The sequence below is a fragment of the Lissotriton helveticus genome, chromosome 4_1 (assembly GCF_964261635.1).
Source record: "Lissotriton helveticus chromosome 4_1, aLisHel1.1, whole genome shotgun sequence".
Lineage (NCBI taxonomy): Eukaryota > Metazoa > Chordata > Amphibia > Caudata > Salamandridae > Lissotriton > Lissotriton helveticus.
In genome coordinates this window covers 1,720,901,320-1,720,929,201 of record NC_136063.1, presented here as the reverse complement: position 1 = coordinate 1,720,929,201, position 27,882 = coordinate 1,720,901,320, and positions in this window count along the sequence as shown.

Here is a 27,882-nt window from a genome sequence, read left to right as displayed (position 1 = left end):
CTGCGTGGTAAAAGTTGCGTTGTAAAGGATGTTTCCCGTTTCAGAACCTAAAACTAAAAGAAAGAAACCTAAAAGCAAGTGATTAAAATAATAGATATTAAGGAGTGACACAGTTATAAGATTCATGACATTGTTGGAATAATTTCTAAGCTAAATAGTTACTAAATAATCACTGAGTGTGTTTTAGATTGATCTTGCTTATTAGAGATAGCCACCATACATTTACAGAACAAAAACCAAAGCCAGAAATGTGCATTTGATGAGATAGTAATTTATCACTTTTTGCATGTTCAATAACATGTCTTCAAACAGAAATGAAAAAGGGGTCTCTGCGCTGGAAGACATGATCCTTACAATACCCTCCTTAATTAGAAAAATACATTAAAAGAAAATTCTTGTAATGTTCAACATTATATGCGAGGAATATAAACAAGGGTTTATGAGCAATGAGAAATAAAAGGGAACTAGACGAATGTTTTCATTTCAAAACAAACAACAGGTACAGTTGCTTTCATGCATAGGGATGCAATTCAGTCACCTTTGTTTCTTTCCACTGATGCTGTGGACATGAGCTTCCTACTAAATTTGTCGGCTGAACATTTTTTAGTCTTTGGTGACTATTACGTAGCAGAGCAAATAGAATAACGTCTGCTTTATTAGATAACATAGCTCTCAATTTGAATGGAGCAGAAAAGGCACATAATTTTCCACTTTTGCTGGAGCAGATGAAGCACATCTTGCGGTCGAAAGAATCCACTGAAGATGAGATATCTTGTGGCCTTTCTCTGGTAAGATCAAGTTTTGGCACTGATGCTGGATTAATATTCAGTGATTTTGATGACCCATCAACTCCTGCATTCTTCAGGATGGGCAACTGCAGTGCAGTGCAACAGAGTAGTGCAACCTATTTGTTTGAAACAGTTTCTTTGCTTGCGGATTCACAAAAGCCAAATACTCCCAGATAGCGCTCCACAGCTAGAATGCCACATTTATGACACTGGTTAGATGTTGTTCTGCAACAGGGCACCCAAGTCAGTACGAAATCCGGTCTTTGAAAGTCTTTTACTCCTGGATGTAAAATAAGATCTTTGCAGAAAAAAAATATTTTCTTGCCTCTTGAGGTTTAAATGCCTCTTTTGGATTTTAGGTCATAACCAGCTCTTTTTAATTTGTCAATGCTTATAACCTACCAAACCTATTTTTATGGCAAGCACACTTTCAAAACCATCTTTTTCACAAGGAAAAATAAAATAATATCACAACATTTTCATTTGTTTTTGCACAGTTAACGTATAGGTATAATAAGACATGAATCCTTACCTAGAGACATGTATGTATATTGAAGCCTTAAGATTGTACATTACAATAACATACAGTTGTTACGGCGGGATTTCTGATCTATTTCTATAGGTCTAGATCCCAACTCAGGTCTACTGAATCGTTGATACCTGTCATAGAGTAAAAGGCAATCCACTACTAGGTCAATCAGTTAAGGACTTACACCACTCTAAAGAACCACTTACTACGAATAAGCTTTAAAAGTTTATTATAAAGCCAAAGTTAACTGGAGATACAAACATCTCAAAATAAGGTTCAAAAGATATACTGGTATCAATACAAACATAAATTTTCTAAATGCTATTAGTCGGCAGAAGAATATCACCAAAACCAATTCGAAAATCATCAGAGTTGCAAGAATAGACACAAGCTGTAGCTTATGAGTCATTTACAGAAAGGAAGAAAATTCAGATTAGACTGTCCCTACACTAGACTAAGTGACATCCCTACTTAGTAGAATCTTAACCTAAAAAGGTGTCAGCCGTGGTGACTTCCAAAGAAGATCACTCACTTCCCTTAGTCTTCGTTGTAAATCGGTGTCTCGCAGTTAACCTATCTGCCTACCCATCCGCTCTCTTAGGTTCCTCAGACCATCTGCCCTAACTCAGCCCAGGGGTGCTGTCCCTAATACAAAAATCACATTTACAATAGAAACGCCCTTTAGAGACGCCCCTCACGTGGTGTTGGTTCTGGCATTTTCCATGCTGATACTCCTCTGGGCCTATCGTTAGCGTTGACCTTGCTTCTCAGACTCTTCTCCGGCAGGACGGTACCCCCCAGGAAATTCCTGAAGCCTCCTCCAGGCCTGTGCCTGGCGCCCTGAACAAAACCCTATTCATCACTCTCTTGATTGGAACCTCCTCGCACCTGCAAACAGACACTTGTACAGTGGGCCCCAAATTCCGGCCTCCACCATATCTTCTAAGTCGTAAACCATCGAGCAGGCTCCGCAATTTATGCTTAACATGACATTCCTCTAACTAACACATGCAGATCAAAAGAAATGAACTTATCTATTCAGGCCTATTAGAATTACATGAAACGGGCCTGTGCACTCTGTAAACCTTTAATTTCGTAGTCTAAACAGTATTCTAACATATTACACTCAATGGTTATATGAACACTTCTATAAAACATATATTTCAGTTCTATGATCAATAATACTTTGAATTACAACAACATTAAAATCCATATCATGTGAAAGTATAACAACCCCCTTCATTCTCTGTGAACTGCCATGTGGCCTATACATTTCTACGTTTAGCAGCCTTACATTCCCCTCTACAACAGCCACATAACATGGGATTTCAACATCATTCTAATATCTCTACACACTTCTATATTAGCTTTTCACACAGATATATGCATTCTAATTTAATTAAACACTCTTATGTATTTTCACTCTATAAATTCGACACTCTTATGTAATCTTTACTAAACTAATACAACGTGCTTGTAAATATGGTGCACTTCTAATTTTTTTTTCGATTTGCGCTCTCTCAGTTCCCCCCTTTGATGACTTTTAGTAGTCATCACCATCACAACACCATCCCTGAGGTATGACTAAATCAAACTGAACTCGTTGCAGTACTTTCTCGTTTCATCATCTCTAGAGCCCTCAGACTCCTGTACTGATTATCCTGCATCGCAGCTAATCCCCTTTCCTGCTCTCTCATGGATCTCTGCAATCTGTTTGATCTATACCATTGGTACAGCCGCACCAATCCCCACAGGGTGATTATACAAACCACTATTATGATGATAGGTTTCAGTATGTACCAAATGAAACCCTTTCCTAGGTTGGCAAACCAACTTCCAACTTTACCCATTCCATGACCTACTTTTTCCCACACATTTACCTGTGTCAAATCCTCAATCTCATGATGAATTTCAGTGATGTTCCGTATATACTTTTCTAGAGGTTTTGAATTGTCTGGAATGTAAGTACAACATTCCTGAACCTTCAAAGCCTTACAGACTCCTCCCTCTTTGGCTAACAGAACGTCTAGAGCAAGTCGGTTCTGAAGAACCATTGCCCTTATCGATTGCATCTCTCCCTCCACCAGCATTAATGATCTAGCAGTACTGGCGCACAACCTATCCACAACTGTTGCCAATCTTCTGATCTTGACATCATTCAGTACTATCCCTAAAAGAGGAAACATAGCACCAAATACGTCTCCAACTACCTCCTCATCGCTTACATCCCTTCTTCCTCTAGCTTGAGTTCCTCCCTCTATAATGTCTAAATCCTTAGCATGGTATATTTTGGGGAAGACAATTGCTAAGTAACATGATCCATACCAATTATCCGGTAGTTTCACGTATGCATTTCTTCCACAAACAAAATATACATTCGGGATCACCTGCATTCCCTTCAAGAAATCTTTTGAATAATACTCTAATTGGAAAGCATGTTCACAATTTACTTCTCCCACAAACACATTCTCATCATAGGTTTTACCCCTATATATACACAGTTTCCCTTTCTTCTCTCGATCTAAAGCTATTGGACCATTACTACCCTTTCTTTGGTGTGATCTTTCTTCCTCTGTCCAATCTGTTTTCCATGGCCTGAAGCTTTTAAAATCTTCTGTCTCCTGTACCGATCATCCACCTGCCCTATAAACTTTTTCTCAATTTCTGACACTTTACAAGTCAAATTATTTCTTCGGGCATGTGACGTATCCAACATTTTCCAAGGAATGAAAAATTTCTTTAGTCTATCTTCACTCTTATAATAATCCCACTTATTCATATGCTTGTAGTTTGGAACTTCTGGTAAAACAGCATCAAAATTTGAAAAATAATATTCAAAACCATCACGTTCATAAAATATACTAAGCAACAAACTACATGTGATTCCATAAGTCAGTGGAAGATGATGATATCTAATACCTTCATCTACAGAGGCTGGCAATTGCATGCAGACATAGCAATCTTTCGCCTCCATAGCATCAATATATTCATAAAGCAATTTAGCATATGCATTTGATTTGAAATTTCCCTGTGATTCATCCACATGCAACCTACGAGTCTCTGCTGCTAGTAAAGCTTTATCTTTCTCTGTCTTGTCCCCCCTTTGACCAGCAGTATTAGGTTTCTGTATCGATACAATTTTTGCTTCCTTTGTAGCCTTTTCTTCATTTTCATGTCCCACTACATATGATATAGTAACTACTAAAACTATAAGAAAAATTACTCCCACTAAAAGTGTGCCTACTATGCATTTTGTCCTGCGGTTTGGGTTGCCAGCCTCCATGATCTCAAGACAGTGTAGTTCTGGTTTTCTTTCACAACACAAAGTCTCTTTTCTTTGCTTATTCAGTCTTTCCGAACCACATCTGGAAGCTGATAATCCCTTCAGCAAGATCAGTCTTTGAGTTCTAAACCAAAAGACAACCCTGGCCCTTCTCCGTCCACTAAATGGGAAGCCCCTAAACTTCTTCTTCTTCCACTTGGCGCTAGGTCATCTTTCAATCTGTTTATTTACAAAGTCTTTAACAACCTGTAATCAGACGTGTTCCAGCGGCTCTAATCACGTATTCTAATATTTCCAAACGAAGAGTGATCTCCTCATGCGTTGGCCTCGTTGAACAAAAAGTCGGAAATTCTATTCTGTTTAAAACCATGTCTCTTATCCCGCTCAGATAAGGAGGATTGGGGATAGTGAGTGTCAGCAACCCTTCGACCTCCACTCCGGGTATCACCAACACTATTTCCACTGTTATGATTGGGTCAGTACTGGTCAATGTCACTTCCCTCACCCTCCCAGATCTCCGGGCACTGGACATCTGCAGCTAGGTAGGTCCACTCAGGAGTAGCGTATCTTCTGCAGGGCACTCGCACCCTCCTCGATCTTCTCGGACCTTCCTGTTCCTGTCTTTGTGCACCTTCGTCCGGATCCGAGTCTTCAGATATAGGAGCAAGAGTTCTCTCTGGAGTTGGCTTCAAGCTCGGCCTCTTCTTTCTTTCAGGCCAACTAGCTTCTCCACGCCTTGCTCTCCTATTTCTTGTCCTCACACTCGGTTCTTGATCACTCTTGTCTTGATCTGTCTCTGAGCCGTATTCACAACAACTTTCTCCTTCGGTGGCAACTTCAGTTTCACTGTCGTCCTGTCTTTCCTCTTCTGGATCTGTAGCACTCCCAACTTCTTCCGACACCCCCACAGCTTGACTGATCCCCTCTAGTGGTTCGCCGTCCACAGTTGGATTTTCATCTGTGAGAGGAGCTGTTTCTTCTAAGGGTGCTGGAACTCTTCGAGTATGGGAAGCGTGGATCCAGTTTGGCAGCCCTCCACACTTTACAGCAGTATTCGTTGTCAAGATTATTTGGTAGGGCCCCTTCCAACGCACATCTAGGCAGTTCTTCCGGACGTGCTTTTTAATAAGCACCCAGTCTCCAGGGCACAAGTCGTGACACAGGTCTCTTGAAGATGGAACTTCAGCAGCCTGCACCTGAAGAGACACAGAATGAATGACAACAGAAAGTCCCTTGCAATAATCCAAGATCAGGTCATCTGTAATATTCAACAAAGCTGTAGTTGGAACAGACGGAAGTCTCATTGCCCTCCCCATTAAAACCTCATGTGGAGAGAGACCTGTCCTCCTGTCTGGTGTGCTACGCATACTCATGAGTACCAAGGGCAGAGCATCAGGCAAGCTTAAGGACGTCGATGAACATACTTTGGCTATTCGGGACTTTAGAGTTCCGTTTATCTGCTCCACGATACCTGAAGCCTCTGGTCGATAGCTACAGTGCAACTTCTGATCAATGTTCAATGCAGAGCAAAGCATCTTCACAACTTCACTGTTGAAATGAGTTCCTCTGTCTGATTCCAAAGAGGTCGGCACCCCAAAGCACAGGATCAACTCCCTAAGCAATAACTTTGCTACTGTGAGTGTATCGCACCTGCGTGTAGGGTATGCTTCGACCCATCTGGAAAATATGCATACAACCACCAGAACATACCTGAGGCGGTTGCTTTTTGGCATCTTAATAAAGTCTAATTGCATTCTGTTGAAAGGCCCCCCAGACCTCCCAATGTGACTCATTGTAACTGGTGTTCTTTTCCCTACGTTCAATTGCTGGCAGGTGACACATCTCCGACACACTGCTTCTGCTGCAATCCTAAACCTAGGATTATACCAAGTCTGCCTAAATAACCTCAGCATGGCATCTCTTCCTAAGTGTACTGGACCATGTATCTGTCGTGCCATTGGACTCACTAGTTCATCCGGTAATACTGCCCTTCCATCTGCTGCAACCCACAAATCCATTTCACTTTTCACACAACCTGCTGTTTCCCATGAATTTTTCTCAGAATCTGGTGCTTTCTCTTGCAGGTCTTTTAAATCATCCCAAGTATCAACTGTTTCTAGCAGCATGTTTAACTCTGTCTTTTCCTGAGTCCCACCTACTTCCACTTCCGTGAAAGAATATCCTTGCTCCGCACAGTAGCGGGCAACTTCGTCTGCATATTGATTTCCTTGCAACACAAAATCTGTATTTTTGGTGTGGGCTACACATTTAACGATCGCAATTGCTGCTGGACCTTGTAATGCTTCTAACAACAGTCGCACAAATTCCCCATTTCGAATAGGCGAACCAGAGGAGGTCATGTAACCTCTCTGAGACCACAATTGCCCATAATCATGAACTACACCGAAACCATATTGGCTATCGGTATAAATGTTGACTCTAATTTTGCTACCTGCTAAACAGGCACGTGTCAATGCAATGATTTCGGCTACTTGAGCGGAGTGTACTCCTTCCAGGCAAGTGGCTTCCACAACTCCAATAATGGTGCAAACAGCATAAGCTGCTCTCAACCGACCAGTATCGTCTCTTAAACATGAGCCATCAACAAAGAAAATTTCGTCAGGGTCAGTCAATGGCTCATCCACAATATCTGGTCTTGGCTTGGTGCATAGTTCAGACACATCAAGGCAATCGTGATCTTCACATTCTTCGCCTTCTATATCATTAGGAAGTGGCATCAATGTAGCAGGATTCAAAACAGAGCACCTCTTAATGGTCACGTTCTCCGCAGCAAGAATAACTTGCTCGTAGCGCGTGAGCCTATTATTGGTTAAGTGCTGTGTCTTGGTCCTGGTCATTAACAGTTCTACAGAATGAGGTACATACACCACTAATTGGTGTCCCATAACGATATTTTCACACCGTTCAATGCTGACACCTGTTGCAGCAACGGATTTGAGACATCCGGGCAACGCTGCGGCTACCGGATCTAAGGTAGCCGAAAAGTATGCAACTGGTCTACGGGCATTTCCATGAGTTTGTACTAAAACTGACAAAGCACAACCCTCTCTTTCGCAGCAGTAAAGTGGAAATGGTTTTTCGTAATCAGGCATCCCCAAAGCTGGAGCACGGCACAAGTCCTCTCTCAGCTGTAGGAACGACATCAAACAATCCTTGTCCCATGGTACCGGATCACTCACCTCCTTGTGCGTCAGTTTTTGTAAGGGTTTTGCTTTCAGGGAAAAGTTAGCTATCCACTGTCGGCAATAACCAACCATTCCTAGGAACATCCTGACTTCTCTCTGTGTCGTAGGCGCGTTCATCTTCATTATCGCCTCTATCCTATCTGGTGACACCTTGCGCTTTCCTTTTTCTATCCGGTGACCCAAGTACTGTACTTCTGTCAGACAGTACTGCAATTTGCTCGGAGATACCGTATGCCCATTTTCAGCTAAATGGTTCAGCAAGGCGATGGTATCTATCTTACAAGCTTCTTCCGTTCCTGACGCAACAAGTAGGTCGTCTATGTACTGGACCAGAACCGAGTTCTGTGGCAGTACTAGACTTTCAAGATTTTTCTTCAATAGCTGGTTGAAAATTGATGGGCTTTCTGTATACCCTTGTGGGATACGACACCATGTTAGGACACGATTTTCCAGCTTAAAAGCGAAAAGATACTGGCTCTCCTCATCCAATGGGATTGAAAAGAAAGCCTGACAAAGATCTATCACTGTGAACCACTCAGCTTGGAATGGTATCTGAAACAATATCACTGATGAATTCGGTACCACTGGACAACATGAAACAACTATGTTATTAATCTTTCGAAGATCTTGCACTATTCTAAATTTCCCACTAGGTTTCTGCAAACCCATAATCGGGGAGTTGCATGGACTACCCACGATTTCCTTCAGTATTCCCTGTTGAATCATAGAGTCGATTACAGGTTTTATTCCTGCAATCGTCTCCGGGGTCAATTTGTATTGAGGCGTTCTTGGATATTCAACATTTGGTTTTACCATGACCTTCACTGGTTCTACTCCTTTGATCAATCCTATCTCTTCTCCAGTAAAATCCCAAAACTCTGAGGACACTGTATCTCGCAAATCCTGAGGAAGGTCCCCCACAGTCAGGGTAGGATACAGTTCTACGCATACTCTCGAATTTGCAACTTTAAAGGTAGCATCCTCGTCTGTAGTCTGTACCTCTACTCCCTGAGGTGTGCAGTATATTGTGCAGTTCAGTTTGCACAATAAGTCCCTTCCTAACAGACACACAGGACTAGAATCACATACTACAAACTGATGTTCATAGTTGTGGTTTCCTATTCTCACTAGCACTGGTTCCGTCAAAGGTTTGGTCATCCTCCTATTTGCGACTCCTACCACTTGAATTGTTTCCCCCGACATTGGTAGATCTGGAACCACTGCCGATCTCAAAGTTGATCGAGTAGCTCCGGTATCTACTAAGAATGTTGTAGGACACCCTGCCACTTCAGCCTCAACAAACGGTCCTCTTTGATCCACCTCTAGAACTGCCCCGAGGGTACAGTCCTCCTCTCTACTTACACATCGTCCCGTCAATGGATCAACGTAGTAACACTCTTCTTCGTCTATAAAAAAAGGCATTTGTCTATAGATTTTTCCCCCTGTCGTAATCTTTGGTGGCTGCGGGAACTGGGCTCGTAGAGCCGAAATCCCCCCTTTGGCCACCTTACTCTTTGGCACTGTCACCCCTTGAACTGTAACTTCTAGAACTTCCTCCTCCTCTACTTCTAGCTCTCCGTTTTCAGTGTTATAGGGACACTCGCGTTTCCAATGTCCCACCTGGTGACACTGGTGACACTTTGTCGTTTTTTTCAATGTAGCAATGTCTATTCTAGGTCTCGAGTTTTCCTCGCTGTCCTTATTCTGACTATTTGGTTTCCGTCTCATCGTCCCTGTTCCCTGTTGCTGCTGTCCTCCCTTTCCAGCCGACTGCATCTGCACCATCATCAGTTTCTCTTTTAATTTCTTTGCTTTGGAATCTATTTCATCACTGCAATACCTTGCGTATCTTAAAATTTCATCCAATGGTTTGTTTTGCCAACAAATTAAATGTTGCTGAATCATCAAACAAATATCAGGTCTCAACCCCAATATGAACTTCGATACAAACTGTCCTATATCCTTGGGATCCATTACATCTAATCCACTGTATTGTTTGAACGTTTTCAGCAATCGCTCATAAAACTCATGAACTGTCTCCTTGGGTTCCTGTCTTGTTCGGTCTATTTTTACCCAATCTATATCTTGTGGTGGCACCTTCTCCTTCAGCCATGTCATCACCCTTTCATATTTTACCATTACTGTTTCTGACGGTCCATTCGTACGTCCATCCCTTTCTGGTTCTGCGGTTGGCCATTCGACACTAACCTTGCATGCTATCCACAAGTCTCCTGGGACCACAATGTCAAATAAGGTGTTCAAATCAATCCACAATACTTTAGAAATCCTGACAAACCTCTCTACCTGCTTGTACCACTCTACAGGATTTTCCCTTAAGTTCGGAAATGAGTTGGTAAATGCAGCCAAATCTCCCCTACTCCAGGGCACGTGTACATAACTCCCGCTCGCTATTTCTCGCAAAGGGAATGCCTCCATCTGCAGTAGCCTTCCCTCCGGAGACATCACGTTTGCGCTCCGCCTAACAGTTCCCTTCTTGGACCACCTCTCTTCCCATTTGTCCAGATCCCTCCATGCTCTTATTCCTGTGATCAGTTCCCTTATGTGTGTTTTTAATCCTGTTGTCCTCCTCTCATCTAAGTCCTGATCTGAATAATGCAACCTATGGTTACCCTGCAATGCCTTTGTTCTGGACAAATCTACCATATACTTGTCTGCCAGTTCAGACAGTTTCTCATGAGTTGCTCTTGCCTTTCGAGTAACATCCTTTGCTATAAACAGCAGCTCATCTTGTTCGTACATGTCAATCCTTTCTAAAGGCAACACACCATCAATTATCTCGTCCAGGTCAGATTTTAAGCTGGTCACATCGAGTCTTTTGGCTTTTATCACAGCTTTCAGTATGCTATCTCTAGAGAGTCCATTTACATCTCTCCCATCACAGCTCTGAGTCCTACGTCTGGGCTCAGGCGTGTTATGGGGAGTCCTCCCATGCTCCCATCGCTCCAGGTCCCATGCAGTTCCATCCTCTCTGGGTGTATAGTGAAACACTTCTCTATTTCCCATAGTCCCCCATTTCCCATTCTGCCTGATTTCTCTCGGTGCATGGTAAGACATTCCATTATTCCCCATGCTTTCGCAATTTGCCTGTGATCTCTGATCACTCGACGCATGGCAAGATCCTTCGCAGTTCCCCATGTTCCCACAATTCCAGTACTGTACGTTATCATCAGGTGCGTGGAGAGTGCACTTAAACCTATCCCTGTACTCTTGTGTCCTTTGGTCTCCCTCACTTTGAATGAGACGAGACGTCTCTCCACACTCCGCACTTCTACCTTTTTGCTCCTGCACATTTCCACCGTCAATATGACGTATAACTCCTCTATTCTCCTGACTTTTACCGTCCCACTCCTGACTGCTTTCGCTAGCCCCGCAGTGAGATAATGTCCCGTTGCTTCGACTTCCCCATCCAGCTTCTGCTCTTGACCTGTTGCTCGGTGCTTCTGTGGACCTATCCCATTCCTTCAAGTCAGCCCTCAACTCTTTATAGGATTTCGGCCGTGGTCCCCTCAGGTCCATCGGTCCTCTCTGACCCCCCTGTTCTATTACGGGATCCACTGCTGAATCCAATGGGGTGCTCCACGTTATCGGTCCTGGCAATTTCCTCCAGGCATTTGTCGTGTTATTCCTTCTTTCCATCTCAACTCTTTCTCTGTCTAACCGTACCTGTTCTTCCTCTCTCCCTTTCTCTGGGTGATAAACCGACACTATAGGACCTATGGTAACTGGTACTTGAAGAGCATCTGGCAATCCATAAGACTCAACCCTCTCTGTTGCTGGCATCTTCTGCACCACAACCCTTCCGACTACTCTCTGTACAGGACTATGTTGAGGTGTCTCCTCACCTTTGGTAGGTACCCAATTCGTTATAGGGAGTGGCCTGTTCTCTTATATGTCAACCCTATCTTCCCTTGGGAGCTCAGTACTTTCTATCTCCCTATTGTCCGGAGGCGGTCTATCTATCAACAACCTATTTATTAGGCCATCCTCCGACTCGCTCTCGTCATCCTCTTCTATGGGTGTCTTTTCTCCTGTAACCTCTCTCACTGGGTACAACTTATCCACTTCAATCGTCTGTACCCTCCATCTCTTGGCCTCCGCATCCCATTTGGCATCTTGCACTGCCCTTACTGATCGCCTTACCCTTTCCTGGCGTCTGTTCTGATTCCTGTCGTGCGCCGCCCTAATCCACGCATTAAGCGCCTCAAACTGTGTTGGTCTAGGCAAAGGTCTCAATGAGGACATAACTGCTTTCAGCTGATGCAACACTTCTAGTCTAAACGTTCCGTATTTCGGAAAAGTCAGTTCCTCATTCCCTTCTGTAATCTTACTCCAAGTACCAAGCCACAGTATAGTATGCAACCCAACATTCGTTGCCATATAGTGAGCTGGTGTACCCTCTGGCGGTGCCTCTTCCCCGTAATAAGATTCTCTTCTCTTCCTCTTAAAGATCGCTCTCAAACATTTAAAACACTTCATGTTCAAAATCTAAAAAAATTCTCCGCGTTCGTTTACTTCCTGATGACAATCTACCAATCCCAGCGTGGTTCTCGCTAACTGGCCTATCACAGCGCGGCTTTTCGCCGACGTCACACCTACCGGCCTATCACAGCGCGGCTCTCGCTGACGTCACTCCTACCGGCCTATCACAGCGCGGCTTCACACCAACCGGCCTATCACAGCGCGGCTCTCGCTGACGTCACTCGTCCCCCTTCGCAGCAGTTCCCCTCCTTTCTCCGCTCGTCTCCCGGTCATGCATGCGTCCCATTCATACTCTGAAAAATGATTACTTCCGACCAAGCGATCACTTTCCTTGACTGTACGCCCACAGTCTAACTGTAATTGTCACCTTAACTGACGAAATGTCTTTCCGTGTACGTCCAGACAATCGCCTTAACTGATAGGTTACTTACACACGGTAACTTTCGACCTGCGTCCGTTACCCACACACTCACTCTTGCGTTCCCCCTATCTCGGTCCTGCGGGCGATCAATGGTACCTCATGACCCCCTTCTCTGGTCGACAACTACTCTGGATGTTCGATACACCCAAACCACTTAAGCTCTTCCCCGAATTTAAGATTTTCCCCCAGCCAGGTTGCGCGCGCTCACAACCCTCTCTCACTCACACTACAGGCATTCAACTCCGCATGACAATACAATACAGATACAACACAAAACACCGCAATCTGTTAACGCATGACCCTTGTTATACTCACTCTCGTCCGACCCTGCTGCTTTTCTCTCGCACGTCAGCACCTTATTCGGCAGGCGATTCTTCCGCTTCTCATCTCTCGATCTCTAGGGACCTTGGGGTAATCTTAACCTAGTCTAGATCACCTTCCTCTAGAAGGTAACCATCCTCTGCTACCAACTGTTACGGCGGGATTTCTGATCTATTTCTATAGGTCTAGATCCCAACTCAGGTCTACTGAACCGTTGATACCTGTCATAGAGTAAAAGGCAATCCACTACTAGGTCAATCAGTTAAGGACTTACACCACTCTAAAGAACCACTTACTACGAATAAGTTTTAAAAGTTTATTATAAAGCCAAAGTTAACTGGAGATACAAACATCTCAAAATAAGGTTCAAAAGATATACTGGTATCAATACAAACATAAATTTTCTAAATGCTCTTAGTCGGCAGAAGAATATCACCAAAACCAATTCGAAAATCATCAGAGTTGCAAGAATAGACACAAGCTGTAGCTTATGAGTCATTTACAGAAAGGAAGAAAATTCAGATGAGAGTGTCCCTACACTAGACTAAGTGACATCCCTACTTAGTAGAATCTTAACCTAAAAAGGTGTCAGTCGTGGTGACTTCCAAAGAAGATCACTCACTTCCCTTAGTCTTCGTTGTAAATCGGTGTCTCGCAGTTAACCTATCTGCCTACCCATCCGCTCTCTTAGGTTCCTCAGACCATCTGCCCTAACTCCACCCAGGGGTGCTGTCCCTAATACAAAAATCACATTTACCATAGAAACACCCTTTAGAGAAGCCCCTCTTGTGGGGTTGGTTCTGGCATTTTCCATGCTGATACTCCTCTGGGCCCATCGTTAGCGTTGACCTTGCTTCTCAGACTCTTCTCCGGCAGGACGGTACCCCCCAGGAAATTCCTGAAGCCTCCTCCAGGCCTGTGCCTGGCGCCATGAACAAAAGCCTATTCATCACTCTCTTGATTGGAACCTCCTCGCACCTGCAAACAGACACTTGTACAGTGGGCCCCAAATTCCGGCCTCCACCATATCTTCTAAGTCGTAAACCATCGAGCAGGCTCCGCAATTTATGCTTAACATGACATTCCTCTAACTAACACATGCAGATCAAAAGAAATGAACTTATCTATTCAGGCCTATTAGAATTACCTGAAACGGGCCTGTGCACTCTGTAAACCTTTAATTTCTTAGTCTAAACAGTATTCTAACATATTACACTCAATGGTTATATGAACACTTCTATAAAACATATATTTCAGTTCTATGATCAATAATACTTTGAATTACAACAACATTAAAATCCATATCATGTGAAAGTATACCAACCCCCTTCATTCTCTGTGAACTGCCATGTGGCCTATACATTTCTACGTTTAGCAGTCTTACATTCCCCTCTACAACAGCCACATAACATGGGATTTCAACATCATTCTAATATCTCTACACACTTCTATATTAGGTTTTCACACAGATATATGCATTCTAATTTAATTAAACACTCTTATGTATTTTCACTCTATAAATTCGACACTCTTATGTAATCTTTACTAAACTAATATAACGTGCTTGTAAATATGGTGCACTTCTTATTTTTTTTTTCGATTTGCGCTCTCTCACAGTCAAATGGAAAAGACCATTCTGGATAAATTTAAATTGAAAATACCATTCTGAATCGTTTCAGCTCAATTACTATCAGTAATGTTTTCTTTCCAATGATCGTAGCCTTGGACAATAAGAGTTTCAACAAAATGTGCAGTGTAACTGAGTCTGTAAGGTTCTATATGTTTACTCAGAATTCTGTGAAGGTTCTCTATTTTCTGCATGTAGCAAAAAGCAGATGTGCCTGACACATCAGCAGCAAGACTTTCTTTGAAAGTTTTCTGTTTATTTGTGTGGTAGGCCTTACGGTGTTCCTATTATGTATGATGTGTATAATTGTACATTCCTCAGAATTCAAAGCATTAGTAAATATAATAACCACAAATAATGAAACAGTACATCTATTTGTAAAAACATAACCCTTCATTTTCAAAGGCAGCATAAACAAACAAATCAATCAACAACTTGCACAGTATCAAAGTCCCATGGACCTGTATAATTCATAAGATATTTCAATACATATACCAATTGCAATGTCTCATAACGTAATAAGGAACATTTCCAAGACTATGCCCTTGGGCACAGGATAAGCTGTAATTTTGGCAGCATAGAGATCTTGTTGAGCTCTGTGAAATGAGGGATGCAGTTGAAGTTCTCACTCCACGGTTTGTGTAACAATTATTTCAGGGACGCAATGACCATTCATTAGCAGTGGACCAACAGTCAGCATTGTTAGCCACATGATGAAAAAGAAGCACCGTTGTAGTAATCCAAACATAGGACCATGGTGGTATCAGGCACTTGACACAAACCCCTTGATATCCAAGAAGAAACTAATGGTGTAGGGTGATTGTGGATAATGATGAAAAGTCACTCTGTAGAATTCAGATTGACTTTCATAAAGCTTTGTTGCCCAAAGTGCATCATCATTGTCAATATGGACACATGTTGAGGTTCCTGGTAAACCCGAGCAGCAGTTGAGAGCACAGAATTGCTGAAATTGTAGCAATGGTCTCCTCTGTGGAATCTGGAACTTGGTGTAAAGCTGGAGACTCAGTAGGCTCTGCAATCCCTGAATTGGGACTCAGGATACATGCATCCTTGGGTAGTTTCTCAAGAGAAAAGAGAGACTGAGAGGTTGTACTCTGAAGGCACTTTTGTGTCAAAGGGGCCTATTGAACAGAATAAATCACTTGATGCAATCAATGTGAATGATGGGCACCTTCATGGTTTATTTAAATCAGGCAGTGGAAGCAAGATTACACTACATGTGTTTTCCACTCAAAGACCTGGATTGGGTGGTCTGTAAAATAACTCAAACACTTGTTTATCAGGAATCTGTTCTCAAACTTTGATTTCCGAGACACCCATCAGGAGCTTTGGAAACCTTAACTTCACAAATGGCAGAGTTGTAATGCATCACATTGGATAGTTTAGTTCTGACTACTTGAATATTTTGCAACACATTTTTTGCAGCTTCTGGGTCAGACAATTTTGCTTCAGCCACCTTCCCATGGTGATCCAGAATAGCTATATACTCCCCAGAGCATATAATATTGATGCAACCACCTATTACTCATCTAGCCAAACTATTTAATGCTCTCTATGCAACCAACTCAGTCCTGCATTCAATACCCCAGCAGTCAAGATTTGTTGAACATATCAATGTTCACTCACCTAACAAAATACCTAATACTCAAAATATGTTGGTTTATTGCATATAAATTTCCAGAGCAGACATAATATCCCTGTAAGCCTCTGAGGCAAATGCAGGACCATTCTATAAATGAGATAATACAAACTGCTGTATTGGCTTTGATACTGCAAATCGTTTCATTTGCCTAAACATATCAGCATTTCTTTGTTGTCCACACCCATAAGAATCTGGAGCATGAATCTACAGACACCAATATAAGATTATATTAGTTACATCTGTGATTAGCCCTTTTATAGTTAAGGGAAAGATCACAGCGAAAGGGCTATACAAATAGTGTGGGGAGTCTGCCTGGGTCCTAAAAAATGAAAATGTTTCATTAGTAAGCACACAACGTGACATTCACCCTTCCTCATTTCCAACATTTTTCCTCCCAGCTATGCCCAATAACTCTCAGAGTCAGAACATGTTGTCTAGGGCGTAGCCTTTTATTTCACATCAAACCAGGTAATTCTTCACAGACAATAGGAGAAACCATCCTTTTTGATATATACAATTATTCATAGCATCATGCTTTAGCCGCATCAACCTGTCAAAGGCATTAAGTACATCATCAGACACGACATTACTTGAACTTCAGTTTTGGCCGTACACTTAGCGGCAACAACATGTCAAAGGCAGTAAGATAATTAGGCACAACATTACACCAGCACTTGCCTTAAATAACCTCCCCAACAATCCTGCACGCCCTGCTGACATCACGGTCCCTCCTTACTCGATACACCCCCTTCTTAGCTAACCCATAGGGGGCTCAGTCACGTGGCCCAACTAAGGGTGCCCCTCCCCTAGGCGCGGGGGGCACCTGTTCATAGTATGCACACAGCGTGACATTCACCCTTCCTCATTTCCAACATTTTTCCTCCCAGCTATGCCCAATAACTCTCAGAGTCAGAACATGTTGTCTAGGGCATAGCCTTTTATTTCACATCAAACCAGGTGATTGTTCACAGACAAATAGGTGAAACCATCCTTTTTGATATATACAATTATTCATAGCACCATGCTTTAGCCGCATCAACCTGTCAAAGGCATTAAGTACATCATCAGACACGACATTACTTGAACTTCAGTTTTGGCTGTACACTTAGCGGCAACAACATGTCAAAGGCAGTAAGATAATTAGGCACAACATTACACCAGCACTTGAGCTTGGCTTTACAATGGAACTTGTCCGTCTCATCCCGCCAAGCTCTCCACTCAGCTGCGCACATTGCGCCGGCAGGCCCCAATGCACACAGCAAACAGTTGCATTACTTGAAATCCAGGGCACCGCATAACACACCGGCCCACTGGGGTGCCTGAACGCAGGCAGCCTCCCCAAGGTTCTACTCAGTCCATACTTTGCAGGTTAGGGCAGTAGAGGCCAGGACCACCGGCAGGTCGGTCCTCCTTTCCGCCTACCCTCAGCAGATGTGGATCCTACCCCCTCCTGGGGTCCCTCCAGACACTGAACTTCCTTTGTTGCGCATCCCCCTTTGTTTAACTGTCAGTGCTCCGCCACAGGGTGAGAAGCTACCCAGCGCACTCGCTGTCCCCACCTGACGCTGACAGTGTTCCCTAATAGCCAGCAATATAATGCAGTTAACGGGCTTAAGTGCATTTCCTGAGAAATGGACCCCAGCTCTGCGCAACTGGACCATTACCTACTAGCGCCAGTTGAGCCAACTTGTACCTGTTGTGGCAGCTTGCAGAATTACTTCAGACCACAGTGTTGCCCCCGACCTCCCGCAACATAAGCCTTCCTAATGACGTTAGATCCTTCCCACTAGCGTTACTGACTAAAGGGAATAGACCAAATCCTGACATTTGTACTCCTCCCAAATGAATGGACGTTTTACTTTGCTCTACCCCAAAAGAATGCCTAATGTATAAAATGCATGCAATGTACATTGTAAGCTATTAGGAGCATTAAAAATGAATCCTACACTGCTCCAGTGTGGGAAGTGAAGGATCAGCTTTACGTTATGAAAGTAACAGGGATTAGTGTGTGTGTTTTTTCGTGGGCAAAACGTTTCCTGCACAGCAACCCTTGCCAGCCACCAGAGGTGCAGCCATTCACAGAGAATAGATCTGTATGGGAAAAACATTTGGGAGTTGCTTATGAGGTGCAGTTTTTTAATAATTTTAGTGCTGTAAAAGCATTGCAAAGCATTGCAAAAAATCTTGCTGGTTGCACTATGTGAGAAGAGATATACATTTTGTAGTAAACCGCTCTTAAAAGGAGAAACTTGCTGCACCACAGAATTCTGTGTGGGGGAGTGAAGCTTGCTTTCCACTGTGAAAATGTTATTAGTACAGGAATGGAATTTCTGTGTGACCTTCATCTGAATTATGTGCATGTAGCCTGAAAGCGTTAAGGGAAAAAAAGTCTCTGTTTTGTCTAGAGCATGTCAGTTTCCAGTCCATGTGAGATAACTGAGCATGTTTTTGTCCAATGTATTTAAGAAAACGTTAGAAAATAAATAATTGCAAACAATTTTAACTGATTTTTATAGATAAATACTGACAGAAAACATGTATTTCCTTGTTTATATTTATTTTTAAATGTGGCTAAAAATGTAATTGGGTTGCTTTTTGAGTAATTCTAAATACTGTCTGCCATGACTGCCAGGCCAATAGCTGTGTGAATTGATAGGTGAGGTTAAAAAAGAAAGGAGTTCAATATTGAGGCGTTAACACCAGCAGATATGCACACAGTTGATACTGAAATGTGCAAATTTTCATATAACTGCATTGATTTATCTTCTGCAGATTGTCATATCACTGAAATCTGGAAGACATTCAAGCATGAGTGCATATTTATTTGTTAAATAAACGTGGAAATATACTCATTTCAGCCTTATATTTCCACAAAACCCAAAATAATTATAGATAAATACAGATAAAATTAGCAAAAAATAAATATCGATAAATAGAGACCGAAATGTCAAAAAAATATATACCATAAAACCGCAAGCCCTAATTATGAAATAATCATGTAGTCCAGTTCTGGATAAATCGCTAAGAAGCAAAATTACATTAAAATGCACACATTCGCAGAAGATAATAAAAAGTAGCTACGTTTTCAATAACTGTGAGAACGGGGAAAAATCGTAACTTCACAATTTATAGCCCTTCCTCCTTCACTCAGCTATTTCTAAGCGCAATGCTAGCTCTAGCAGATGAATACGTAATTAGCCTGAGTTTTGAAGGTGGTGTGCATACCTGGACAACTGGATTTGTTGCCTGTTTGTAGTGGCTTGTCAGCTATTTCGAGCACAAGTCCAAGAGCTAGGAGATTTTGTCTATGAGAGAACACAATCCTGGCACCAGTACATGAAGGCAGAAAAAAATGCTTTGCAGAGCTTCGCAGAGTCTTACTTGAGGCTCTTTCATTTGGGATAGAATGCGGCACAGGGCATATCTGGATCTGCAATATGCATCTGCAATCAGCGATATGAGTCTGTGATCTGGGTGAAGTTTCTCTCCTAAGTAAGTGGTCAAGTGATAGTCCTTACATACTGAATCTTATCAGAGATTTGAATTTCTGAAATGAGTTCAGGAGTGTCTGAAATAGATTATGGGCCTCATTCCGATGTCGGGCGGATAGTTTCCGCTTAACACCATCTTAGATTCGGGAACCGACCGGCTTGCGGTCAACAGGTCCACCTGACCGATTACAATGCAACCAAACACTGTTTGGTCAGCGACCCATTGATTCCTATGGGAGCCCATGTTCCAACTGATAACACAGGCTCCTACGGGGAAATGGGATGTGTGTTTAAAACCCTGAACACTCTAGAGGGCTCCCCATTGTGCCTGCCACACAGTGCAGCGTTTTACAGGGGGTTCCCTTACATACCCCCTCGGTCCCCAACTGGAGGCCTCAGGATAAAGGGGGGGCCTGCTAGGGCTCCCCAGACTCACTTTCCGACAGCCTTTTCATGTCGCACAAGCCGACTCAGAAAGGCTGTTGGAAATTGACATTGTAATTGGTCGGTCGGAAACACTGTCCGTAGAGGTGCCCGATGCGGTTCCGTCCGACATGAATACTCCGAGAGCCAGTCGGAACCAATTCGGAGTAACTGTGCTGTTTCCTTTCCGACAGTGATCTTCGCAATCAATCGAGCGGATTGTAAACCGAAACGGTCTAAGAAATTCTGACTGTCGGTAGAAGCTTTCCGCCCGACATCATAATGGGGCCCTATGTGTATTAAGGTGTGCGTGACATATGTTTCCTTATGGACATATACATTGAGAGGACATCAATTCAGACTATATTATTTTGGCTATGGATGTTACATGACCTTGAAAAAAAAAACTCACCAGGAAAAAGGTACCTGTTCCGCACTGATGTCGCATTTGAGTTTTTGTTGATGTGTATATCTGAATGACTTCACAGTTCTTGGAAAATTAGGCACAGCTGAAGGCAGACATGCTGATGATTCTGTAAGATTTAAGGAACTATGGCAGCCTGCATTGTCAAAGATGGCAGCCCCCATTACCTAGGATGGATTCAGGAACAAAGATTTTGTTTATTTTTTTTATTTTATTTTGAGAGTTTTATATAGCGCTGGCTAGACCCGGAGGTATCAGATCGCTTTACATAAGGTTCCACAGGAATTGCAAAATTACATCATTTACACTTTACATCAGTTGCTAGAAAAACATTTCAAGAAAGTAGAAGACGATATAAATGGAGCATTAGAAGGGTAAGTGGGAGGGGTAAGGGGTAGGAGTAGATAGGATGGAGAGACGAAGGAGAGTCTGCCCAAAGTCCGGCTGGGTAGGTGACAGCCGATGATGAAGTCCACAGCCCATCTCCTCTTTAGCTATTGGGTAGCTCCACCGGGCATCAACCAAATAGCTAGGTCTCAACAGGAAGACAATTAAAGAGAAAAGAGGAGGAAACAAAACAGATCGGGGGAGAGTTGGGAGTCCAAAGGAAGGAGACCACAGCGGTGGAGAAGACAAGACAAATGTTCGACAACCGGCTGGGTAGGTGACGACCAAAGCGGTGTGCCAGAGCCAGTCTCCACTATAGCTGTCGGAGCAGGTCCACCGGAGTCCGGCCATGCATTTCGGACTCCGCAGGCGAAGGGTGAGGAACAGGGGTAGGTCGAGGTTGTTGATCACTGTGGCTGGGGGGTTTTCAGCCATGAGGCTTGTCCATGTGAGATCAGTGGCAGCCATTTTAGGGTCAGGCGCTGAGTGTTTTTCAAGTCCCTTGTTGTTAACCCCTTCGATGCTCATGACGAGCTCAGCTCATCATGAGGTACACCTCTTGTGTGCTCTTGACGAGCTGAGCTCGTCATGACCACACCCATTAACATTATGGCCCAGCACAGCAGAGGAAGATCTGCAGCATCCATGGTGTTAAAAGACAGGCCAGTTCCCTGGATAGCGAATATGGTCAAACCGGGCGACTACAAGATGATCCAGGGAAGAGGTCACCAGTTGGAGAAAGCCAAAAGGTCCAGCTCTAAGCAAAAGCAGCCTGGGCGCCATGTTGGGGCCAGGCACGGCCGGGAATCAATGATTGTTTCGAGAAAAGAGAAAGCCCTATGGTAACAGGGGCAAGTCCAGTCTACCTCCAGAGATATTTATGTGCCGATTGGGTAATTACACGTAATCCCCACTCACCGTCGGCTCGAAGGAGGTCATCGGAGTCCCGAGGCGCCATCTTGTCCTCGTGGTCATGTGATCGCCCCTCACGTCGGTAACAGGCCTCCAATGAATGCTGGAGTCTGCCCTCCATGTTAGGGTCAGACAAAGGGAGGTAGATGCCAGTGAGGGGACAGTAGCTCAAAGTTGTTCCTGCACAAGTAAGACTCCTCGGACCGTGAGGGATGGCATCTCACAGGCGCCGCTCTTCCCCCGGGGCACAGCACATGCAGGAGGGTCAGCCCCGCCATCCCCGATTCATCGCCGCCATCTTGAAGTCAGGCATCCCGCCTGAAAGAGAGCCCCTCTCCTACCCTCCTCAATCCGACAGTATGGAGAAGACCGTCCTGTTAGAAATGGATCATGAGACCCGTGTCCCCACCCGTCGCTGATAGTGCCTCGGGGGTAAGGGGGGCTGGTTGTGCCGTGCTCTCACAGCTCCACCGCTGGAGAAGCTCACCTCACGGTCACGCAGCTGATGACGTCGTGGTAAGTGGCCCCCGAGCCATCCCACAGGTCGGAGTGGGTCACAGGGTCAACCCCGGCTGGGCTCAGGACCACACCATCCATAGAGTAGTGCGGTCTGCGGGATGTCAGAGTGGCGTCGCTACGCCATTTTGGAGGCGACTGCGGGGCATCAGAGTTGGACTCATGTGCTATCAGCCAATGCTGATAGCACAGCACTTCTAAAATTAAACTTGTCCTGTATGTGTTTCAGAACCTAATAATAAAAAAAGAAGCCCAAAAGCAAGTGAATAGCATACAAACGTTATGGAGGAAACAGTCATATGATCAATGTCATTGCTGGAATCACTTCTAAGTTAAATAGTTACTAAATTATCACTAAATCTGTTTTTGATTGACCTTGCTTATCGGAGATATTAATTATACATTTACAGAATAAATGCACATGCCACAAACATGCATTGGTTAGATGGTAATTTGTCACTTTTTACATATTCAAACTAAAATAAAAAGGGGTCTGTGCGCTGAAAGATATGATTCATACAACACAAGTAAATGCAGATTACTTGACGTGCAAATTTAAACAAAATAAAAGGTCAAATAAAGACCAACATTCATTTCACCTGAAGCAAAGTATAGCAATGCTTGACCTCTTTGATTGATCTGGGTTTAAATTCTGGATCTTTGGATGTTTACTATCTTAAAATATTACTCAGTACTTACATCAAGGGCTACTGTATGCGTTTAACATCTCCAGTTACAAAGATAGCAAATCCAACAGGGCTGTATTACTCAGGTTCATCCCAGGCATTTGATATTCTCATTTACAAGCAAATATAGAGAATGCCCACTGGACAAAGTTCAGCTTGGCTGGTCAAATGTGAATCCATGGGAGCAACATGAAAAACCTGCACGATGAAAATGCTGTTAGTATATTTGTCATCATTTATTTTTAAAAGCTTCAAGGCAGAAAATAGAAGTGAACATCAGAGGAGCAAAATAAAATTGTATTCATTGATTTTCTTTCATGCTTCATTTAGGATACATCGCAGGATGGTCTGGAACAAAATGGTAAATCACATAATAATGAATATATAATATAAAGTATCACCGCATTCAGGGAAACACTGTGCGTGGTTAATAGATACATCAGAGAAGCTCAAGCTTGATTTGGTAGCCAAATGAAACACAATTTTCTTAATAATTTTAATGTCCAGCTATATTGACCAAAATCAGGACCCGCATCGAACATCAGCTAAGAATGCTACCTTTAATTTCTGGTCTTGGACATGAAGGGATCTTATGACCGGGGGATTCATATGCCAACTGGGTCCCTGCACCCCTTCATAACTCCCCCAGCCGCTTGCCGCCTCTCCCCCTGATTGGGGGCCAGCGGCTACATAGGGCTGACCAATCTAGTGCATCCCCTTTTCATGAGCGTACTGCGGAAAGGGGACGGGTTCCCACCTCCGGGCGGCATTTGACTCAGGCCCCCATCGGGTCCGGCTGCACCTCCTCCAGCCCGCATTTAAAGATATTAACTTTCAGACTCAAGGACCACAGGGACAAAGTTACAGATTGCTGTGTGAGCGTACTTTCCATTTACGCACAGTTCCATCTCTGCTGGGGCACTTCCGTAATAAAGAATCGGAAGTACATGCTTGCAGTTCCCCTTTTGCAAAACTCAATGCAACTGTAATACACCTGTGCCCACTGAAAATAGTGTTGGTATTCCTCATTTTCATTGAGCAATGACCCCCTACAAATGAGAGTCTATATGGCTGTGCCATATTACAGACAAGGTCACCTGCTTAAAGACTTTTTCAGAAGGTGCACTAACTGCAATGCAGCCAGACATACAGTCAGTGAACACATGAGAACTACCTTTGGGAGGAGGCATAGAGTATTCCGTCTACACTCAGTGTCACCTCAGCTGTGGGGTACAGTACCAAATTGAAACTGTGCCTTTTGACCACAACATACATATGAAAGTTGCAGCCTGCCCTTCTCACAAAGTCAGCCTAATGAATAATGACTATTAATCAAAGGGGAAACACTGAGCCAAACAATTAATTTTAGTTTGCAATTACAATTGAACATTGTCATATTTTTTATTTAGGGAAAGGGCTGCTGGAGACAAAGCTCTTCCCCTATTTGGGGATACCAATTCATGCACATTTGGGTCATGGGTCAGGTTCCAGGTCCGGTTGTTCATTGAACAAATGCATCCAGAGCACAGCAAAGCAATGTTCAATCAAACATTTGTTTCTGGGCGGGTCCTATCACCCATTTTAATTCCTCCAAGATTGATGAAATGAGTGCCATTGTATTGGGAAACAATAAACATCAGTTGTCTGTCCATAGATTCAACAAACCCTCTTGATTGAATGTGTCCTCCGCAAATATGCCTGATATGTTATATGACTTAAGTCAAATGCTTGGCTGGGGCAGGTAATGTACAACAATAACTTTCAGTGTTGATGTCACGCATACAAGTGGGCACTATGCTCAATTGTATGCGTCATATTCAGGACCAATTGTTACAGCGCAAGTTGAATTTGTCACCTTTTCACACTCTAACACATTGGTCCTGTATTGTGACACATTGCTGTAGTTGAGTCGCTTTTCCCAGCAACTACAGCAATGCTCCAATTTTGCGCTGGATGTCAGGCGTAGTCCGTGGCCGTGTCTTGGGAGGAAGACACTGCCACAAACTACTGTCGCCGTATTTTTTACCCCTGACTTAAAGGATTAATATATCCGGGCCATCGTCCGAGATATTCAATTTCAGTTTAATGATATGGTAGTTTTAGTTAAATTTGAAGAAACTTACCGTCCGTCAAGGAATTTTGTGTTCTTGAATAGGTATAAAACCGCACCATTTCATTTCCCTGGATGCTCTTTATATCCAGCAATTTCCATTATATCCCAAAATTTAAAAACCGAGGTATAAGCCCTGATGAAGTTCCAAAAGGTTGCAATTTCAGGAACGAAACGCCGTGGCTGTTTTCATGAAGAAATTTGGGAATAAAAGAAGAATTTGATAAAGCAATAAGGGACAATATGTATTATGTTCGGTGCACCTCCTATTGCTGAAAGCTTTGTTGGAATCTGTAACCAGTGGCACCAAAAGGTAACAGGTGCTGGAGACCTGTGCACGATCAACCTGATATGGTAGCAGTGATACAGTGATAGTGCTATCCACTGATGTCTTTCACCTAGTTTTGGTTGTTTGCATATCCTGCAATACCTCCCTTAGTTCTATTTCTGTCACACTTGGGGTGTAATAGTGTTTCCTTACATTATTTACAATGTCATTTTTTGTAGTGGCCATCCCGTAGCATGCATTAGAGTAAGATTTAGTATATTTCCAATAAATTTTCCATCAATATATTTTCTTGGTTGTAGGTGTAACCCATGTGATTTAATAATTTCTTTCCTTTCGGTCATGTGGTATTTCTTGCTCTTTTTGTCATTATATCTGAAAATAGTGTTATTGAATAAAGAATTAACATATTAAATATATTATTATATTAATTGTATGTTTGTTATTTACATGTAAAATTATGCAACTAGTTTTCGTATTTATTCTTGCATACGTTCTTCCTAGATGTTTTTTGAAAATTAGATACAGCTTTTCTCCTTGGGGGTGTTGTGATGTGGACCAGGTGCTCTCTTTTTTGTTGAAAAAATAAAAGCACCAGTTTCATTATCAATGTTATTTTGTTGCTAGGTTGTATAGGTTGAGGTTGTTAGGTTTTATTTTTATCTGTTTAAGGCTGAGTTTCTGTTTTATAATTACTTACATTTACTTTGTAATGTCTTTTTCTGGTTTGGGACACGTTTTGTGTTTTTTGGTAGCTTAACACTTCCTGGATGTTGTTGCCATTTGTTTTAGTAAGTACATAGCCAGAGATAGAATTAGGGTGTTTTGTTTATCATTTATTATTTACAATTATAATTTTGATTAAAGGTAAGTTGTAATTTAAATATAAGTATTATTTACTTTCCAATGCCTTTTTTAATTTTAAAAATGCTTTATTAAGAATAAAGATAAACAGTATGCAATTACATTTAATAATAAGGACGAGCAATAAATAAATACAAGTAAATGTAAAAGAAGTAGAAATACAATGCAGCAACCTAAGAACCAGGAAAAGATATTGGATTGCTCAAAGATTCATCGTAAAACATCACTACTAGTATGAGAATACATGCCTAAAACTTGAATTGTATTATGACAAGAATTGCAAATAAAAGAAATGCATTTTAATCTTTTTAGAGATAAGAGAAAAAAGAAAGAAAAGAGAGGGAAAGAAAATGCAGTATCAGATGAAAAAAAGTGAGTCTTGCAAATACACAATAATATAAACAATTATAATTAAAAGCAATTATAGTCTAAGGAGGTTTGAAATTACGAACAGTAGAAACTAATCTATCCATATTCCTAGATAAAAAAGAAGTAAGTGGTAACCATAACAAATCCTTTTTAATTTTTAAAGGAATAGATGTAGCATGAGCACGGTCTAATCGATGATGATGACATAATACGTTCCACCTTGCCATATATGAGATTTTACCTGTATCCTTCCAATTAGAGGTAATAATTTGAAAGGCCAAGGTGATCATTAAGTCAAAAAGTTTACCAGCCAAACGATTTTGAGCCCAAAAAGGGTATGCACTACCCAAAGAAATATATTAAAAATCAAAGTAAAGGGATACTGAAAGGATGTCATTGATTTTGTACCAAATTTGTAACTAGAACTTTTTAACAAGAGGGCAGTCAAAAAACATATGAAAAAGATCACTCTTATCATGTGCACATGACCAACATTTAACATTAGAGGTTACTTTAAATTTGTATAAACTTGTGGGTGTATTAAATAATGTATTATAAAAATAATACAATGTTTGTGTAGTGCTTGCTGATGAGGATGAGGTACACATCTTGGCCCAAATTGAACTCCAAATGTGACTAGAAAATTCTTGGTGTAATTCTGATTCCCATAGAAGTTCTATTTTGTGTTTTGATACATATTTAGAGGGGCTGATCAGTAGTTTGTATATAATTGAAGCATTTGGTTGGTTAGAAAAGTCAATTGAGGAGGAAGCAGAGTAAGTAACTGTAGCAGGAAGAAATTGTTGAGAAATAAATGTGTTGAGGAGGGCCTAGGAAGTTCAAACAGTGCATTGGAACCGTGGTCCCAGTAAACAATTGCATATAAATAAAGAAAAACATTTTTTCAATTCTTTTTTTAAATCAAAAGATGAGAGAGACATATTAAACTTAGTATCCAGTGTTGTTTAATTACAATGGACTAACGATGATTCACAGCATTTGTTAACGCAGTGTTAAAACAGTGCCCCAGGAAGGGAAGGGATAGGTGGGGGGTATAGTGATTGAGGTGAGGAGGA